Genomic DNA, 17684 nt, shown 5'->3' with positions numbered 1-17684 from the left:
TTTTTTTAAGATGGTCAGTGTTTTCCCATCAGACAGCGTACACAGAATTTGTCTATTATATTCCAGGAGAGAACTGCTTAACTAAAACTCAGTTTTCTTTAAGTCATACCATCAGACTCCTCTCAAAGGATGGACAAGTTCTCCCATCACACAGTAGGCAAGTAGGTGAATACTGCATTTCCTTCATACATCACTACTGGGAAGATTATACAGTCCACCTAGTGAGGCTGAATACTGATGACTTAATTTTCCTAGACTTACTAAATGTCACTAAAATCCACAAGCTTAGCAAATGAAGTACTGCAGCTGGGATAGGTAAATCACCATCTGCTTGTTTGTTGTGGCTTTTAGACTATTGCTGACACAGAGAAACAAATAAATTACTATTTCTTTCGATCACCTTAAGGCTTTAAGGAAGTTATATCATGTAAAGGAATTTAATTTCATAAAATACTTCATTAGAAGAAATTATTAGGCTAAACCAATAACACTTTCAACTTGCTTAATGCTTTCAACTTGCCCAAAACTGCAGATGAGAAAACATATCCTACATAAACCTATCCAGGTGCCTGGACGTAGTCTTATTTTCAGATTTAAGATGTGTATTTGAAATCAGAGCTTGCAAAGGTGCCACTATTATTCCTTTTCAGTTCAAAGAACACCAACCAAGATCTTCTCAGCCTCAATATTAAAAAAAATCCCAAGAAAATTATGCCTGACCAAAGCAATGTCTTGAGAATTTCAGTGGAGTACACTGGTAAGATGAGGCAACTCTCAAAACAGTACTCTAGGTAGTATCCAAAAAAATCCCGTGACTTCAAAGTGATCTGACGCCACAGGTCTCTTCCGGACCTATTAAACTAGCATGCGGTCCAACAAACACCGTGATTTCCGTATTTGTTTGTCTACAAAGCTACACATAACAAACCAGCAAACCAAAACTAGAACAAAGAAAAAAAAACATGAGGCAGCACCACATTTGAAGAAACTTTGCTCTACTTCAAAATGAGATGATTCTACCACCAGACTATTTATAAACACACAGCATGACAGTCTTCAGGCACACTTTTAGAGAGGGGATGCTTTGTATACCTCAAGTGCCACCTGCTGCATCTACTGTAGCAAGTCTGGCAGAGATGCCACTTTGTATGTGCAAAATAAAATAAAATTTAAGAAATCACTGAGTTCCAATGACTTTAACAGACTGATGATCCTTTCAGAAAAGAAAAACAAATTCCCTCCAAATGGTAAATGAAATCATTTGCTACGAAGCCGAAGCAGGCACTACTGAAACCTGGCAGTATTTGATTAATAGATGCATACAACTCAACGAAAATACTGTAGAACATAAAATGAAAATATGTTTGTCTAGAAGTGAAGGTTTCTTCCACAGTCTTTCATCTACTGAAAAACAAATTCACAGTAAGCATAGGCAGTTTTCCTGGCAGAATTACGTTATACAACAATAGGAAAGGGGACCAGTCAAAATGCTGCTGAATTTAGAGTACTGATACATACTGGCACCATACACTGCCTAACAAAAGCCAGTGCCGCACAGTCTTCAGGTAGCTCAGCAAGGCAGATCGCCACAGATGATAAGAAGGTCTCTCAGAAGGAGAAAACTTTCATGATAGTTGACAGTTGGTCCACTCAGGAGTTTGAAAACAAGACTGAAACAAGTCTAAAGCAAACGAGGCAGCAATACAGCTCCCTTCAGTTTGTCCACGCTGGTACATCATCTTTTCACTCATGTGCTGGCTGTGTAACTTTCACTCCTATATTTAAACCAAAGCTAAGCTTATTCCTGGATACTTTACCAATACATTAAGGAAACTATACAGCAAAGCCATCAACAGAATTAATTATCATCACTCCCATCCAAGTGATGCAAAGTGGCAAGGAAGCAGTTTTGTTTGTGTAATTGGACATTGTGGGCCCTCACACACCTTCAGGATTTCCTTATCTGCTTTTTCATGAAATTTTCCTCTCTTTCAAAGAAGCTGTTGTTTTACTACTAATTTTCTCATAACACTACAGGCCTCCATTTAGACACCAATGCCCAATATAGGTGCATGTTCTGGACTATTTTTTTTTTTTATGTGTCAGCTATCCTTAGAAATCCTGGGACAGTATGTTTTCTATAATCCCTAATCATAAAATACCTTATCTTGAAATGGCTGGGAATCACAGCCACTTGCTTTTGCCAAAAATCAAATGCAGAGCTCTATCCAAACTTGGTATACGAAGGGCACATTAAATACTTCCTGCTTCACAGGCCTAAAAATAGAGACAAACATATCTATTATTAAGTAAGCATTTTTAGAGGTTCCAGTATGACTTTTAAGATATACTAGTCTGGTGTAAAATTGATGTTGCTACTTTCTTCATTAGGATATGTATCTTCTAGCCTCAGTTACTAGAGATAGATTGGTATGTGTGCAACGACAGCTTGAAATATCCATGATGACAAAAAAGTAACCACAGTCATTAAGACTTCTTTGGTTATGGTAGAGGAACAGAATGCCAGAGGTTGGAAGGGACCTCTGGAGGTCATCTTGTCCAGTGCCCCTGCTCAAGTAGGGAAAGTCATACATGATGATCTTGGAAACCTGTATCAAAAATGCAACGCAGACAGAGTTCTTTCCTTCAGAAAATGCAACTGCCTAAATTGATTGGTTACGAAACAGATACCTGCTCCCCTCCCCCCCCAAAAAAACCACCAAAAAACGTGGCGCCAGATGTAACTCCTACATGACCCTAAAAGGCAGAAATAAGTAGGACACAAAGCTCATACATACCAAGACTGTTATCATTGTCCAGAACACATTAGCACAATTGAACACACACACACATACACACACACATAAAGTGGTAATCCAAGTGGATAAAATAAACTAGTGAACTTAAGAATTTAACATTAACATTCTTGAGGCTGCCTAGAGACTAAACATTTAAGTTACATGATCTAGAAGGCAGGTGAATCAGAAAGTACCCTAGGCATCTGTATATAACTACCTCTTCTCCCCCAGAGCATCTTAAAACATATTACAGCTCATAACAGCCTGCAGGGAGGGTAGTACTCTTATGTCTATTTAAGAGGAACAAAAAGCAGTTTACTCAAAGTCATACTGGACAAGTCTTTACAAGATGGTCAAAGGGGTCAGCCGCATATTTCTACTACATCGTGCCAGTGCTGCTACAGTTTTCTGTGTTTTCTGAACTGCGCTGCAGATTCAGATGAGCAACAGAGACAACACAGGAAAAAGAGCAAGATCTCATGGCTGGTACAGAAGGAAGGAAAACCACTCCTCTGAATCACAACAAACTGTTAGATTGGCTCAGCTGTCTCCTGAAATCTCACCCATAGGAATGTGGCAAAGGAGAAATACTACCCTCCTCACTTCTCATCTCAAGACCTTTTCTATGTCTGCTGTGAAATGTAAACCTTCCGTTTTTAATTATTTGATTATGCTGTTTTATGGACAAGACTCAGGCATTCTTCTACAGTGTAAACTACAAGGAAACACTCTAACATCCATATTCTTCCAATTCCTTTTCCCTTAAAGAACTTTTCATTTTAATGTACAAAGCAGTAGCATCAAGAGACCTTGCCACAGTGCTAAAATTAGCTCTGTTTGAACATTTATGACGGGCAGTATCTACCACAACGGGCTTACAAGCAAGCCCTTCAGTCCTGCCACAACCGAACATGTGGTGTACTCTCTTTACAAAAAGCAGACTACTGAAATCAATTAGATTATTCACATAAACTAGATACAGGTTTTAGCTATCACAGACTTAGCCATAAGTCCACTACAGACCTCACACTAGGGAGAACAACGTACATGGAACATCCCAGAGGCTGCTCTTGAAGAAAAATTAAAGGCTTGTCTATGCAAGGGGAAAAGTGCTCCACATTCACACCCTGCCTCATTCTGCAGTAACTCCCTGGTGTAGGCAAGATCTTACATGCTCTTACCAAAAATATGAAATACCTGGCAAGCCCATATTTATTAAAATTTTACAGTTGTCCTATTGCTTTCAGTAATTAAGCAGCCAAGCACCACTAAATTCTCTAATTCAGATGCCAGAAAGCATACCCTCTCCACAGGCAAGTGTCCAAAAAGCCCACATTTAAATCCTCACAACCAGAAATTAACTATCATCCTTCAAAAAATTAACTATTCATGAAAATCTCAGGTCTGTGTACAGCTTTACAAGTTTGTCAAGACTGCCTCACCTTAACCTGTTAATGGGGTGCTTGCAAATCCCATGTAAATCAGGTGAGCCGAGTTCACTGATTTACGGAAAAAAAAAACAAAACCCCACAGATCTAACACCAACGAGAACTCACCTCAAAATCCCACAAACAAGAAAAAAAATGCAGATAAACAAAATTCAATTATTCTCATGGGGAAAACTGAGAATTTAAGAAAGAAGGTGCAAGCTTGCTAAAGAAAAAAGCATTTAGTTTTCCTATTAGCAGAAATGATAAAAATAGGAAGAAAATAACCCTGGTTTTACCGGATTGGAGGGACAATGTTAGATTTCTCAGATGCCAGTTAGGCAGAGTCTTGGAACACTTCAATACGAAAATGAGCTCTCTCAAGAAGCCCATTTGCCCAGTGTGATCCAAGATGCAACTCTGCTGCAGAGGATGCAAGAGCTTTGGAAGAATCTTCCGTGCAGCCACAGGGGTGAGGGGAAAGAAAAAGAAAAAAGTCCTAACAAACCATTTAGTATATTCCTCTGGTGCAGAGCTTTGAGTTCCAGCAGAACAAAGTAAGTTAATGTCACCTTGTCCTTCTTTCCCTGTTGTCTTTTAAAACAAAATACAGCATTTCTGGTCAAGCAAAAATAAACCCAACATTATTTAGATCTTCTTTTCCCCAAACTTTCATAATATGTCTAGTACCTCTAAATAAGTGTAAATAAAGTGCTGCCATCACTCATTGATTGACTTACTTCAACCTTACAGAAAATACATCTGTAATGTACTACAGTGGCCCAAAAAATAGCTTAGACAGAGAATAAACAAAAACTCCACACACCAGGTTTGCATTTCCAGAGTTTAAAATGTATCAATGGATTCTGAAACTGTACATTAGTTTAGTATATCATGCTGGAAGACATAATGTTCTTGTATTCCATTATACCTTTGCCAAATTTAGTTTATCTGAGGGTAAAGCAAAGTTTTCCCCCCGATGTCTTTCCATTGTCTCCTGCATTTTTCAAACCAATTCTTGCTTGAACACAAAGATTCTGTATCAGTAGCTGGAAAGTGCTGAAAATTTTGCTTTTCCATAGCAAAACCATGTCTACACTTTGTGGCAATAATATATTGTAGAAAAATCCAGGAACTCAGGCCTTACTAGCACAAAAAAAAAAAAAAACCCTTTGTGACCTCAGTGGGAATTTAGCCCAATGTAAAACAGACCTTGAGGCATATTAACTAAATAAACTCAAAGGCATTTCTGGTGTAAAACAGTCTCCCTCCAAAATCCACATTAAGAATATTTTGTGTTTTGCCATTCTTGTTCAAAACCAACAACCACCCCCCCAAAACAAACAAATACACACAGAAAACAGCAAAAATCCAAGTCTGAACCAAATCCAACTCACACATTAAACTCTCTAGAAACTTCCACCTCATTTAAGTTTAAAAAAGGTCATATTTTGCTTCTATTTATTTTTACTTGTGCATTATTTAAATCCTAACTTACTAAAGTATGGTCAGAAATACAGACTGGAAGGAAAGGAACCTGTGAAGAAAGAAATTAATTAGTTTCATTGTATATGACTGAAAGAAGAACAGCTCAATCTTCAGACCTCTCAAAATCTGGTATTTTTCCAGATAGAACAAAGTGGTTTAATCTGGACTCTGTCTTTTCAGCAATTAAACACCTCAGCTATTTTAAGTGCAATGCTCAGAATTTGACTTAAAACTACCAGCTTTTGACAGTCACAGATATTTAATAATTAATAATTATATAAAGTACATGGCAGCAAAGTTCCACCAGAAGCTAATACAAGATTTAAAGATGCAAAACTGTTCAAAGCTAAGCAGAGCACCCTGCAGTCTAACTCCAGCCACATAGCTGCAGAGTTCACATTTACACACAAACATGCACATCAAAAACTTTCTTTCAGGGCGTTTCCTGTGTTGCTAACAAGTTCCAGCTTCTCTCCTGCTGGATCTAAATTTAACAAAGACTGAGTCTTAAAAAAAACTAAAAAAAAAAAAAAAAAAAAAAAAAAACAAACCAAAGAAAAACCCCACCAACAAACAAAAAATTAAACCCCACCCCGACACCATATACACAACTCCAATGCAATGCAGCAAACATTTTACAAGCACCTTTGTTTTTAAAACTCTTAATTATCAAATATACTAAATATGCAGCAAACAAAGAAAAAAGTAACCCTTTCGCTCTACATCTTTCTGAAATGGTGTTTAAATGCTACTAGGTACAGGTAACACAAGCACTAACAACAGCTGCTAACTCAATAAGCTTAAAAGCAAGTGACCCGTATGGAGGAAGTCAGCAGTTTAACCAGAAGCCAAGGCTCCCCAACATGGCCAAGTGTGCTTTGACAGACAAGTTAAAAGGACTAACCACAACAGTAGCTTGGATTAAGCAGGAAAGACTCCTTACAAAATCTTCAGACTTTGTTAAAAGCGTGCTAATTCCTGAATGTTGTAATTGCAGGTTTGTCTGAGCAAGGGAGGGGGAATATACAGGTAGAAGGGAAAGGATAAGAAACAGCTTGAAGTGAAGGAGGGTCTCATTCATCTACTGAGCCCAGCGACATATGTGCACATGCACACACCACCCTTGTCCCAACATGCATCTACCCATAGGGCTCCTTCTTGAGACCACCCACACGGGCCATTCCCACCCCATCAGGGCAACTGTTTCACTTCCTACACAATGTGGGACATGTCACACATTCACCTTTCATGCTTTTCTTTGAGAGGTTAATTCTTGCAATGCTGGAATATGACGTACCTTTTTTTTAAAAAGGTGTTATATTTGACTAATACCTGGATCACCAATGAGAGGGAAAATTCTACCACAGGCTAAAATGAGACTGACAACTCTTCTACCATAGGCTACAGAGGTTTTTTCTCTTATGACACCACCCTGTAATTCAGAAATCTAAACCATGGAAATTTGCATTTATTCACAAGTTCTAACTTAAAGGAACAACATGAATTCAAGGCAGCTGACAAAAAAAAAAAAAAAAAGCAGAGATTCAAAACAACATGTATCTGTAGCTTTGTACCTTGCTTGGTTGCCATATTCAAGACCACTATAACTCTAAGTTGGATCTAGTTTTCCGGTTTCATGCATGTCTAGATACAGCTGAATTCACAGCTGTGAAGACACATGAGGAAGAACTAGATGGTTTCAGGACCAGCCCTAGTCCCCAAATTATTTTGGTCTTCTGTATTTCAAAAGTGCCCAAGAAGTACTTCACAAAGCAGCGCTTCACCAAGTCAGTCACTGTGCAAACACTGAAACCCCATAACCCCCAGGCCTGCTGACACAGCGTATTTGCAGAAAAAGGTCAAATGAGCAATAATTTTTTGAGCACTGCCACCAACTTCAATAACATCATGATCCTAAAAGCAGCTCTTGATTTGACTTCAGAGAAATTTCAATTTCTGCTAATAGCTATGCAAAAAACTCATTCACTGCTATCACTAAACTGACCCCTGTTTAAGACCCTGTGAGATTCTCAAGCTGAAAACATTTTATAGTCAATGAAACATAGCAAACTCTTCTCTGCAAACACTTGAGAACTGACATCCCACGCAACAAGGCACAGATGAGGAGACGCTTCAAATCTGGAAAGCTGGTTGATCTGCAAGGCGCTTCATCCAGCAAGCTAGTGGAACTTCTGTTTTCAAATTGGCACCCTCTTTAGAAATGATTATTCCAGATCAAGAAAGGCAAAGAAGTGAATTACTAAATTGGAGATGGCACTATCTCTGGAAACAAAGCACATATTCCAGCAACTACTACCAGTCACGTAATGAAGAAATAACCAATAGACAATTTTTGTTACCTAGCCTTCTGCTTCCAAACCTGTACAAATATTACTTGCACACAGGAGCTTCTTCATACATCATACAGGGAGGCCAAGCACTGAAGTTAAGATATTGCAGTTTAACACTCTAGTACCAAAGTGCCTTCATAGATCAAGCCTATACCTTAATGTGCCTCTTCTCAATAAGTGCAGAGAAGAAAACAAAAACAGAATTCCCAAAACACAGCAAGAGAAACAGGACTTTTAAAAGTTAAAATCATTACATTAACATGAACTATAATGATGAAAGAGTGACAAGGAAGCCTATACAGCACAGTAACCTGAAATAACTACAAAGCAAACTCAGCACGATTAGTCTCTCTATGCAGCTGAAGTGGGGGAAAGCAACAAAACATTTTAGCTATGATAAGGGGATCACTGGCATGCTATCTTGCTGAAGCACAAAACCAAAATGGCAGACAACCTGTGTTTCATTTCAGACTCTCCCTACCTAAAATTGTCTCCATCCTAAGCAAGCAGGAAAGGTACTCTGCACTAGACTCTTAAAGGTATATGGCAAAGCTAAATACCTAATACAAAGCATCTCACCACCTCTATAGCATCTTTTATACTTGGATAAATAATCTAATCAGGTAAGCATGCTGGACTATCCTCATAGAATTTCCTAAGTACAATGAATACTGAAGGATTTAATCAGCCATGCTAAACAATGAACTTTAAAAGAAGGTAGCAACATACAGCAAGTAGACACATTAATATTAGGCCACACAATAGACATTCTGCATTAATGTGCAACTGATCCCTTTATTTACTTCCTTCAAGACAATATCAGAGAGTTTAAGACTCCACCAAACTAAACTTTTTTCCTTTTTTTTTAAAAAGGAAAAAACCCACAAAACACACCAACAAACAACAACAATACAAGGCACTTTTCAAACTAAATACAAAACCAGTGATGATCAGAGAGTGTTTCAGTGCTTGCTTCTGGGTTTTATTTTCAGTTTGGTGTTATACTATGCCTTACTTATTGTTCAGAAGTCAGTTTTCTATCAGCAGTGCCTTCTATACACAAACACATTTTTTAAAACTAAGACTTTGCATTTGTCAGGCCATATATTTTTTAATTGCCACAGCTTTGTGATAAATAAACTCTCCAACCTCCATGTTAAATCTGGAGAGCTGAAAGCAACCAAAAGACATAAACTAACCCAGTTTTCTCAACCCTTACCCACACAGAAAACCCAAAGCTGGCCTTTCTCCGTTTTCCTGGAAAACATAAAGGTCCAGCTCCTGGTAGAGCTTGGAATACAAGTTTTTAATCAAGGCAGCACTGCTACAGAAAAATCTTAATTGTAAAGCCATTAATATCTATTTCAACTTACAGATGTTTATGGGTGTCATTGCACATAACCAACAGATCAGGTTGATGAGTTTGAAGGGCTGCAAATTAATCTTTCATCTTCAAAGAAAGGTTTAACCTTGATGACAGGAAGAAGTTCAGCTAAAGAAAAACAGAACACCTCTCCTAAGGCTGTTTAGCTGTCTTCAGAAGTATATACTCAGATCACAGTGTTGCTATGGCATCAACTTTGGGACTGTGGTTCAACACACAAAATGCCTTTTTCCTACAGACTGCTATGGGAAGCTGAGCAACTCTGGCCATGAACCAAATGTTTTGGCTCAGAAGCAGACATAATTCCTCACCATTTGGACATTCCAATGGTTAGCTAAACTGAGGAAGCAGGACAACAAGCACTTTAGGGCATCCATGTAAACGAAGCTTTATATGCACTGCCCTAGCAGCAGCAGAAAGAAACTGTATTTGCACTTCCCTTGCTCACTAGCATTATTTAATAACATAACCCTATTTTTCAAGCTCTCAACTGTCAGATCAGAAAAAATAGGAAAAGTTCATTTATGACAGCTGCATATCAAGCTACTGTGGAGGACTGCAGAATCCAAACATTTATTTTCCTCATTACCTGGTATTTTTAAGCATCAGGCTATTTTTAAGGAGCCGCTATCAAAAAATACGAGTTAATGCAGGCCTTTCACATATCCTGAATAATCCTGCAAAACTCTGAAGTAGCCTGGATGAGTAAAACATTTAACATACTCCAAAACAGTAGAAAGCTTGCAAATCGTTTTACATCCAGCAGTCACAGGAGCCCAAAGCAAACCTCCCACATTGCCAACTGTTAGCTTTCCAAATGGTAAAGCAGCATTTGATTCATCAGTCAGAAAACACAATCTCTAGAGTAGCCCAGATGAATGCCACTTTTGCATTGCCACGAGGGGGAGAAAGAGGTGGGTATAAAACAGAACAGGGTTGAGGGGACCCACTCAGTATGACACTGAGCCAGATCTAACCTCCTTTCCCCTCCCACCCCCGAGGTTCATCCTCACAGAAAGATGTGCCCCGTTACACTGTATTTTGAAAACAATAATTAAGGACCCACTTTACTCTCTGCCCAATAAATATGTATTATGAGGCTACAGCAAACAACTAACTGAAATAATACTACTGAGAAATCAGAACGCTTTAGGAAGTAAGCAATAAAACACAGTTACTATACATTATTAGTAACTTGCATATTAAAAGAAAAATGAAATTATCATTTTATCCTTCAGATCACAGCAGGCAACGCTTAGAACCACAAAGGCAGGACCTTCTGTTTCAGTAATCAAAACAAGGTCATCGCCAACAGATGTACACATGCAGCTACACAGTCCATTTCAGTCTAGAAAGGTAAATAGCTGAACAGCTTCCTTCTTGCCAACCCTGCCTGGAACATCTCATGCAGATCCGACGCCTGGTTGAGCAATGCACGGCTGCATTTGCCATATGCCTTAACTTTAGCTGCCATACTAATGGGACAGTCGTGACATGTCTCCTGCTCTCAGCAGGACTGCTTTGCGTTCTGCTATCACAAACGAGTAACCACAAAGAACTCAAGTTTTCCAGAATGCAGAATCTCTAATGAAGGAATAAAAATTTTACTAGTTACAGAAACGTGAAAGTATGCGCTGGGAGGCGGAAATCCCGGCCGCCCAGCAGCCCCGGGCCTCGCCCCTGCGGGAGCGCCTCCTCCAGCCCCCCCCGGCCCGGGCAGCCCCCGCCGCCCGCCCCCAGCCCCTCCGGCCTCCTCTGCCGCCGCAGGCCGCACCTTTCCGCGCTCCTCCCAGCCCTACCCTCACCTGTGCCGGCCACGGCCACGGCCACGGCCTGGGCCCCGCCGCAGGGGCAGCCGCCGTCTCAGCCCCACCGCACGCCTCAGCTCCCGCCCCGCGCCCGTCCAACCTGCCCGTACACTCTCCTCGGCCAAAAAGTTTTGAGTGGCGTCCCGCCGACACCAAGCCCCCGCGCAGCCCTCCGGACAGGCCGGCCGGGAGGAGGGGGAGCGGGAGGAAGGGCTTACCTCCGACTGCGGTACCCGGCCCCCGCGCTCAGGCACTCCCGCGGCACGGCCCAAGCAGGGCTCCTCCGCGGGCAGCCGGGCGCGTCGGCGGGATGAGCTCACTGGGAGCCGGCAGCAGCAGTCCCCGCCCCGCGCACCCCACGGCCGCCACTCCACAGGGCCGCTCCGCGGGGCGGGGAGCGCCGGGGCGGAGCGGAGTTGGACGGCGAGGGCAGATCTCGGCGCTGGCTTAACAGGGGCTAGTAGCTCCCCGGGCCCAGCAGGGCGGCTGCGCGTCCGGAGCTCCATAAGGGGCGGTCAGGGAAAGGTGGGCAGCAAGGCTGCTGCTACGACGTTCGCCTTCCGCGGCCTGGTGGGGTCACCCCCATGGACGTCACGTTTCTTCGTAGGCGAATGTTCCACCAGCAGAAGCACTCCCTTGGGGACTCGCTTACATTGCGGTTTCCTGTAAGAATTTGCAGAGGACAAAAATGAGTGGAATAGGAATAATAATGACAGAAGATGTATCAGAGTGATCCAGGTTACCTGCTGAAGTGGGCCATGCAAGGGATTTAGGACAGGCAGTTTGGGAATTCTAAGTTCAGGAATGAGGACAGTGTCCCAAAGCCACGATATAGAAAGGGACGTGCTCCATTCTGAGAAGTAGCACTTATTGACAGGATTTGGGGCTGTGGCAGTAAAGCCATCCAACATAAAAGTTACTGCACCAAAAAAGACCTAGTGCGCTCTTTGCCTATGTGAACAAGGATTAGTGAGCATGGGCAGGGAGGTGGTATTACTCTGAATATAATCATCATGGATTATACAGCTTTTGTAAAACCAGCAGTAGAACACTGTTTCTGGACTATCCATATTTTCCAAGGTACTGAAATATTAGGGTGCAGAAGAGAGCTGCAAAACCAATCTGAAGGATGAAGATGATGCCTAGCAGTAAGAGTTGAAGTATTTAGCTCTTCCATCTTTATTGACAATCTGGGTGAGGGAATTGAGTGCACCTTCAGTAAATCTGCAGATGACACCAAGTTGGCTAGGAATGTTAATTTGCTGAAGGATATAAAGGCTCTATGGAGGGACCTGGACAGGCTGGATAGCTAGGCCAAAGCCAGTGGCATGAGGTTCAATAAAGCAGAGTGCCAGGTCTTACACTTGGGCTACAACAACTCCATGCAACACTACAGGCTTGGGAAAGAGTGGCTGGAAATCTGCTCAGCAGAAAAGGACCTGGGGGTGCTGACTGGTGGCTGCTGGACATAAGCCAGCTTGTGCCCAAGCAGTCAAGGCAGCCAGCAGCATCCTGGCCTGTATCAGAAACAATGTGGCCAGCAGGGCCAGAGCAGTGATCATCCCCTGTACTGGGCACTGGTGAGGCTGCACCTCAAATTCTGTGTTCAGTTCTGGGCCACTCACTACAAGAGAGACACCGAGGTGCTGGAGTGGGTCCAGAGAAGGGCAATGAAACTGGTGAAGGGTTAGCATGCCCAGAGCACAAGTGTTACGAGGAACAGCTGAGGGAACTGGGGTTATTTAGTCTGGAGAAGAGAAGGCTTGGGGGGGACCTTATCACTGTCTACCTGAAGGGAGGGTTGCAGTGACGTGGAGGTCAGTCTCTTCTCCCAGGTAACAAGTGATAGGACAAGAGGTAACGGCTTCAAGCTGTGCCAGGGGAGGTTTAGGCTGGATATTAGGAACAATTTCTTCACCAAAAGGGTGATCAGGCATTGGAACCAGCTGCCCAGTGCCATGGTTGAGTCACCATCCCTGTAAAGGCTCAAAAAACATGTAGATGAGGTCCTTAGTGACATGGTTTAGTGGTGGACTTGGCAGTGCTGGGGTAACAGTTGGACTTGATGATCTTAAAAATCTTTTCCAACCTAATTGATTCTATGATGCTATGAAAAGGTGGCTTAGAAGAAAATGAAGCATTTTTGTTTTACTTTGGTGCATTAACTGAGGTCAATGCCACCTGTGATAACCCCCACAAGTTGTGGCAAAGTAGCCACTAAAGAGCGTTATCTCTAGCTGTTTTTTACATTTAGATAACCGCCTCACATTAATGGCTTTAGTGTTAAAGTGGTGGGGTTTTTTTTTTAAATATTAAGACATACGTTTAGCAGTAATGGTTTGAATGCCAGCGTTATGAGCACAACAGTTAGTAATATTAACAGAAATATTCATCTTATGTGTTCTCTCCCAACTTCAGACTGCTTGCCTCTTCCACCCCAAATGTCTGACGCTCCATTTATTACCTGGACAAGGCCAAAGTACTCAGTGCCAATACCTCCTCCAACCTTCCATGCCCTCCTAGCCCTTCCGGGTAACTCCCCAGTTACCTCCTGGGCATGACATGCTGTGGTATGGAATACCTCTTTGGTCAGTTTGGGTCAGGTGTCCTGTCTCTGCTTCCTCCCGGCTTCCCCTCCTCCCTGGCAGAGCATGAGGCTCACAAAGTCCTTGGCCAAACCAAAACATCATTTTCATCAGCTTTGTTCCCAGCCCGAAAGTCAAAACACAGCACTGCACCAGCTACCAAGAAGGAGAAAAAATGACTGCTGCTGCTAAACCCAGGACACTTCCCTACAGGTAATTTCTAGAATACAATTTCACATAATTAATTAATTAATCCTCCTCACACCAAACAAGGAAAATGTAGGGACAATCCAAAATACATCTAAATTTTTAAGGCTTTTCTCAGAAAACTGTAATTTATTTTCATATGCAATTCATCATGAAAAACTGAATCTTAATTTAACTACAGAATGCAGTGCCAGAATATTCTAGAACCTCTTCTCCACTATCCATGCATTTCACAGAGCATCTTTCAATGTCAGGGGTACAAAAGAGACTCCATTCTGTGTGTGCGAAACAACTTACAGGCTTGTGTACAAGAAGAGCATCCTCTTAGGAACATCTGACAAAAATGCCTTGTGTGGCATGAGCACAGCACATTGACATGGAGGCAAAGCCTCTCTGGCTCACAACCACAGAGCCGTTGGTTCTCTTGCACCTCCCTCACTGTCACTTCAGCAGCTAAGTAGCTGAAGACTTGTCCCAGAATGTGAGTAGGATGCTGCATACAACTTGGCCTGCAGCTTTTCTTTCTTCCAGTAGAGAATCCTCCTGATCACATTTTCTTCCCTCTGTTTTGACTATGTGATGAGGCATATGTCTGGAAATAAAGGAATTTTCTCTCTCTTGGAAGGAAATGTCTTAGTTCTGGCACCCCTTTATGATTTTGTCTTTGTCTCTGAAACCTGAGACAAAAAAATGAGCTACGACTCCACCGTTCCGGGATCTATTACTCATCAGGCCCAGTGCTCACTGTCTCTTCCTCTCTGTATGAACCCAGAAGTTTTGAAGTTATATTTACAGTGAACTGGATTTCAGTCCTGCTGTTCCACAGAGAAGCTCAGAATCAAAATATTTTTTAGGGCTTGATTTTAGTGCTTCCCTATTTGTCTCAGTAGAGCAATGCTTCTGATACCAGCAACATAAAGATTTTTGCTTTCATCAGTAGCTTCCTTTTGAGAAGAATTCAGCCCCCAGCTGTTTTTCTACTTTAACTGTTCTGCCCTCTGCTCCTTCCAGTCATTTGTTCAGATCATTTGTCCATTCCCAGCCACTGAAATTCTTCAGCTCTTTTTTTGTCTTTTTACAAAGGTTATGGCTGTCCTCAGAGTCTCAGAATTATCATGCAATCTTCTAGTAGTTTTAAAGCCTTTGGGGTGGGGGAGACAAGAAGAACCTCAGATACAGCTGAAATGTAACGGCTGCAGTGTTCACTGTAATGCTGGGGACTAGGGAAATAAGAAATCAAGCCTTTTTACTGTTTCTGCTCAGTGTCAGTGTTGTTTATGTTAGCTTGGGCTTCTCATCTTAACCTGCTATATCAATGCTTGGGTTTGGAGGGTCCTTCAAAGCAGTTAGTTTTGTAAATTCTAGGAGCTTTCTTTCAGTGTAGATGCTTTTATCCTGTCAGATTCATTCTCATGCAAAATAATAATTTGGTAGAAAATTCTCCGTTTACTGATTTTAAGAAAACAGCTTGTTCTCTAAATAGAATCCGCACCACTTTGTATTCAATAGCTTTGTGACTGTTGGATTTGCAGATGTCTAAGAAGATCTAAGTTCTTATTTATGTTTTTTTGTCTGTAAAAGCAGCATTCATAATGTCTGTCCAGTCCACTGTTATTTGATGTCTGTCGTCTGTTTCCTTTTGTGATGCCATTTTTGTGTAGTAGGAGAATAGGAGGAGGTAGTCTCATTTTGGCTACCTGTTTTCAACCAATACCATTCCACTGAAGTATTATTTTCAGTTGATTTTATATGAAATGAACCAACTGGCTCTAAAGCCAGCAGGGAAAGTGAGGAAGGAGAACAAGTACGCATGCAGACATGGATTACACATAGGCCCATTTTTTCTATGAAACCAGGCTAGAAGTTGGACACATGCTTTACAGGCAAAACAAGATAGTCTTACTATCAAGTTACAAACTACCTGTGTCAAACTACTTTATGATCACTACATGCGCCAACTTATGTCTTGCACTTGCTGTCCGCCACATATTCTTTATAGAGCCTCTGTAATTTCAGTGATAACACATCAGAATTTGTTGTATTTGTGATGTTTACTCTCGTATGATGCTTTTTTGTCATCAGTTTCCATAGGTGTAGATGATACTTGGCATAAGGGTTAATATAATAAATAGTAAAAAATAATAATCAGTGATATCAACTAAAATACTGCAAATACCCTTACATTTATTGCATTTGTTTCCATTAATAGTTTGTTCCCTATGTTCTTTTGTGGCCACTGTTTCCCAGCTTAATTATTATTATTGTCCTTCCTGATGCTTTGCTTCTCTTCTGTCCACCTATTCCCAAATCCTTCAATTACGTACATTTGGAAAAAAAATATGGGAAGCTGACCTCTGTGGAAGGTCTGGTCGTTTAAGCTTATTAGTTTAGAACAGTATATGCATTTGAAACAGCAAATGCATGCAGTGCATCCAATTTTGCCAGACGTATTTCTAAATTCCTTAAAGCCAAGGCCTGCAGAGCTTTGGGACATTCTGCCACCCATTCCACCCACACACCCCTAGCTACCCCCTTTTTTTTTTCTTCATTACAATGCAAGGCAGCAAGGCCAATTTTAGGCTGCTACTAAAGGACCAGCAGCCAGAGTTTTCAGCATAATTGGAGGGCTCTTCATAACAAATTTTAAAGCAGTGTGTTTAGAAACCTCAGAAGGATTTTGTATGGATGAGTTCAATTGCACACACACTGTGGGTCAGCAATTATATGCCTACCCATCTTTGGCTGGCACCCATGAACAGCTCCAACAAAATCATCTCTGTCTAAATTTGGCTTTTTGACTTGTTTTAGTTTTTACAGCTGAGATCCACAAAGTAAACAGAGTTAAAAGTTCTCAATTTCAGCTAGTTTTTTTTTTATAGATAATCTTTTCACTGCTTTTGACATTTCTTGATAGTAACTTAAAAAGAACAAATATTTAAGGCTTGCGTAGCTTAAAGATAGTTCAGTTTGCTCCAACTCTTTAATTTTGAAAAAACATACCAAATATGGAAAATCTAACCTAGACAGAATTTAAGAAAGTTATGAACAATGAAAGTAGAAGGTTTGATTTAAATTTTAAAGTTAGCCTTCATTTTTGTGACTGCTCTATTTCAGTATACAGTAAATGCCTATTATGCATCTAAGATAATGGCCATTATATAAAACAGTTTTTTATAATAGCTTCAAAAAAGTCTTAATCATTCCATTACATATAAATAACTTCTGAACTAATCATCAGAAGTGAACAGTGTATAAATGATATCAGTTTCAGAAATTTCATCCGTTTATGTGTAACTGTTGAATATGAAACACTGCAACTTTTCAGTGTTGCCTGGTTCATAAAGCAGTAAATTTGTTCTGAAGTGACCACATTTAGGAGCGTAATGTGAAAGCATCTACAAAACCAGCAAGGCTTAATAGTAAAGATAAGGAATCAGATACCACTTTTTGCTACCATCAGGTTATGCCTTTTGCTTCTTTACAACTTCTAGGGAGTCATGTCTTCTGTGAAATACCAAATTATGTTTTCAAAAACGAATCTTTTTTTTTTGTCTTTGAAACTTCCTCAGCAGATTAAAATATACCTCCTCATAAGAAAATAGCTGTTTTCTGAGGTCTAACTGGCAAAACCTTAAT

At 40.9% G+C, this 17684-nt stretch overlaps 1 protein-coding gene across 4 annotated transcripts in view; it reads right to left on the bottom strand.

Annotated features, from left to right (window-relative positions):
* Positions 1-11671, bottom strand: part of TANC1 (tetratricopeptide repeat, ankyrin repeat and coiled-coil containing 1) — an 86561-nt gene extending 74890 nt beyond the window's left edge. For 2 of the 4 annotated variants that reach the window (XM_061363814.1, XM_061363815.1), the window contains exon 1: positions 11254-11308. The gene's annotated coding sequence lies outside the window, so the exon portion shown is untranslated. Of the gene's footprint in view, positions 1-2162; positions 2261-11253; positions 11309-11474 lie in introns of those variants that run through there. The other 2 variants (XM_061363812.1, XM_061363813.1) reach the window with 2 other exon arrangements.
* Between the last annotated feature and the right edge of the window lie 6013 nt (positions 11672-17684).

The sequence above is a fragment of the Neopsephotus bourkii genome, unplaced genomic scaffold (genome assembly GCF_033783945.1).
Source record: "Neopsephotus bourkii isolate Nb327-2 ecotype Australia unplaced genomic scaffold, CSIRO-AGI_Nbou_v1 NB_1181, whole genome shotgun sequence".
NCBI classification, from domain to species: domain Eukaryota; kingdom Metazoa; phylum Chordata; class Aves; order Psittaciformes; family Psittacidae; genus Neopsephotus; species Neopsephotus bourkii.
Note: the sequence above shows the minus strand (reverse complement) of the source record. Positions and strands in the feature narration are given on the sequence as shown.